Source organism: Dipteris shenzhenensis, unplaced genomic scaffold, assembly GCF_047967505.1.
Source record: "Dipteris shenzhenensis isolate YYH24624 ecotype China unplaced genomic scaffold, Dip_SZ_1.0 scaf0520, whole genome shotgun sequence".
NCBI classification, from domain to species: Eukaryota; Viridiplantae; Streptophyta; class Polypodiopsida; order Gleicheniales; family Dipteridaceae; genus Dipteris; species Dipteris shenzhenensis.
In genome coordinates, this window is record NW_028239826.1 from 29611 (window position 1) to 33141 (window position 3531).

The 3531-nt window shown below is 44.5% G+C and overlaps 1 non-coding gene across 1 annotated transcript; it reads left to right on the forward strand.

Moving 5' to 3' along the window:
- The first annotated feature begins 2155 nt into the window (after positions 1-2155).
- TRNAP-GGG (transfer RNA proline (anticodon GGG)) lies at positions 2156-2229 on the forward strand. Its single transcript has one exon. It is a non-coding gene; the product is annotated as a tRNA-Pro (tRNA).
- Positions 2230-3531: the final 1302 nt, after the last annotated feature.

The window sequence follows — 3531 nt, forward strand, 5'->3', positions numbered from 1 at the left end:
TCCCATGGGTTAATAGGTGCCGCTCTATTTTACCTTGCAGGGACTTGTTACGATAGGACACGTACCCTTTATCTCGATCAATTAGGGGGGATGGCTACCCCAATGCCCAGGATATTTACTATGTTTAGTATCTTCTCAATGGCATCCCTTGCATTACCCGGGATGAGTGGGTTTGTATCGGAATTGATGGTATTTCCAGGAATAGTGACTAATCAGCATTATTCATCTATATCTAAGTTATCGGTTGTAGTAGTCGAAGCGATTGGTACAGTATTAACTCCCATTTATTTGTTATCTATGTTACGTCGAATATTCTACGGATACAGAATATCCAACTATTCGGATCCATATTCAGTTGATTCCGGACCGCGGGAAATATTCATATCGATTTGTCTCTCTTTACCAATCCTCGGTATCGGTCTGTATCCAGACATGGTTGCATCTCTACGGAATCACAAAATACTATCTATCCTGGTTCCGTACTCTTTTATGGGATAGTAGAGGGGCAATAAAACGCAGTATCGTTTGGATCGGTAGTCGAACATATCTATTCAATGAGGATTACTCTTGGAAGCGGTTCTGGTATTAATTCCTATAAGGGAAGGCAGTGGGAATCCATGCCGCTGGCGACGTAATTGCATGAATGTCTGGGTGAGGAATCCACAGCGCGATTCCTCATGCAGACTCTGATTCAAATCACGAATTGATTACATGTAACACTTCAAGCATCTGACGAGGTAACATTTTTTGTTATCTCTCCCCCCGATCGAATTAGCGGTCTTCTACCTAATTATTAAGTAAGCCACCCGTGATTATGTAAACCGATTCCTGGTGGATTAACCCCTGAGAAACAAATCCAAGCAATGAAGAATCCTGTAGATGCTACAATAGCAGGCCCTTCCCCCTGCCAACCACTAGTTATTCTGGTATGGAGATGAATAGCATATATCAGCCGAGTCACTAATGCCCAGGTTTCCTTAGGGTCCCGGCTCCAGTAGGATCCCCACGCTTCATTAGCCCACACTGCTCCAGAGAGAATACCAACAGTCAGTAGAGGAAACCCTAAGCTGATGATTCGATAACTCCATCGGTCCAATTGGTGGATCAATCGGCACCTACGTGAATTCAAGGATAGTCGATGAAAACTGTTTCTCGGATTACTTCCTGCCTGCTCGTAGCAGTGTATATCCACTCCCGGAGAGGGGGTCCAGGTAGGAAATTCTTGATTTGGACCGGGGATAGAAAATTGTTCTGCGTCATAGGTGGCAATCGGTGGAGATGTTGCTGATGGAGATCCACATAACGAAGTCACATGGCTTAGTGGCATCATACTTACATGCGTCATTAACCGATGAGGTTGCAGAGCAGGTACTAGCGGTGTGGATTGTTGCATTTCCTCAGGAAGACCCAGAGTTGCGAATCCATGGGTCGACATGGCACCTGGTGCCGTGACTGCACCTGACCATTCGTTCCGACTCCTAATTCTCATAATTACATGCATTGGGGAGAAGCTCCGTGAAAGAAACATAGATGATTCATGTAGATTGCTCGGTGGTAGATGTTTGGGTTGAATCCGACGAATCGTCGTAAATCCCGTTATACAGATGAAAGCAATTGTCATACCTCCAACGCTCAAACTAATGAGTCTCTTGAGCTTGCGAGCCAGCCCCATCCGGTGAAACAGAGTGACGGAAAGAAGCGTAAGAAAAGAAATGTGAGCGAATATGTGCTCTATATCGGTGTGAATCGTAATGAGGAGAATCCAGTGAATTAGTGAGATTTTGGAGAGTATGTACCACCCACCCATTATTCCCAGGAGATTTCGGGTTTACCCCTTAAACGTCGAAACGGGGAGAATTCCCTATTCCTACTGCTTTTCCCAGTGGTTGTATCAGACACAGCCCTCGCCTGCAGGTTGAAATTAAAATGCCGCTACTCGGATTCGAACCGAGATGCTCTAGCACTGCTTCCTAAGAGCAGCGTGTCTACCAATTTCACCATAGCGGCTCGCTACTCGTTATACTTATCGTAATTAATGATATCACATCTTCGGGTGAATCGTCAATCTTCCTGGGGGAGAGTACACACGCACAACAAGGGACCTTCCCTGTCTATAGTTGATTAGGTATACGGCGCTATACTTGTATAGGAATAACGGGATATGGCGTAGCTCGGTAGCGTGCCATCTTGGGGTGATGGAGGTCGCAGGTTCAAATCCTGCTATTCCGAATTAAACGAGGTCGGAACATATTTTAAACGGAATAGAAGACGTTCCCGTTCCGGGAACGCAGATTTATCTCCCGATTCTCTTTGGGTGTTATCGACCCATACCCATTCGTAGTAGGGATAGAGATAAATCGATGATCGTGATCGAGACCCTTGTATCATAGGAAGGAAGAGAGGGATTGGGCTCCTTCTTCATGCACGTAACCCCCCCCCCTCGTGGTTATTACCAACATTCATTGATACAACTCTGTTAGTATTTGGATTTTATTTACCGCACGGTACCGTCACGCAATAATATCAACATGTACCCGTACTACTTACTAGGGATCCAAATTCATCAATAAGTTCCCTGACAATCACTTATCTCGTCTTCCCCGTTCCAACAAACAAATAGTTCACTATCTATTCCGACCGACCCCACGTCCTATTGATACGGCAATTCCTGTTACACCGGGAGTACTACTGACCAGTTTCAGAAATTTTTTCATTTGTCACATAGTAAAAACTTCTCGACCGTCCAGTCAAAATGGATTTAGCTGGAGAAAAAGCTTTCGATGCTACTTCATTAGTTTGGGTCTTCCAAATATGATTGCGAATCTTCCTCCGCGACCTAGAAGTACGTTTTTTTGGAACTGCCATAATGAAATCTATCTATTCGGTTTTATCATCGAAATGAATGCGACGAGTATGTTGATACGTACGAGTAGAATCAATATAATGAGGGAGGGGGTGATTGCGTAGAATCATTAGAAGGGGAACAACTGGGGGAACTGGGTTTCCATTCTATGCAAAAGAATCCCAGCAAGAATCATTGACTTCTTTATGATAACAATTTGCTAACCAACCAACTCCTTTCCATTTAAGCAAATGGGATCTACTACAGATCGAACCAAATCCTGTCTGTATCCCGATTTCCTTCGCGTCTTCTTCTTAGAATGGATCTTCCGTATCACTTTCTTCCTCTCGAAACAGGGATGCAAGACGCGCCCCCTAGCAGTTGCGTTACTCAGCCGGGGATGTCCGAGATCAATTTTGGATCCGTGACAAACCAATGAAACTCGATATATCGACATTACCGTATTGGACTCTGATGCGTTGTGCCCAAGCAGAGCGAAGTGACGAACATCATAGAAATCTCCCCGGTTCTACTCGGAGTTGTTTTCCTCCAGTATCAATTGCTGCATGTCTATCCGTAATAGTCTTGTCGTGTGAAAAATAACCCAAAACAACTCAATCGGTTTGGGGTCAAAAAATGGAACCTAGATAAGTATCTCCGACACATTTGATTCCTGTCAAGTCTCGACG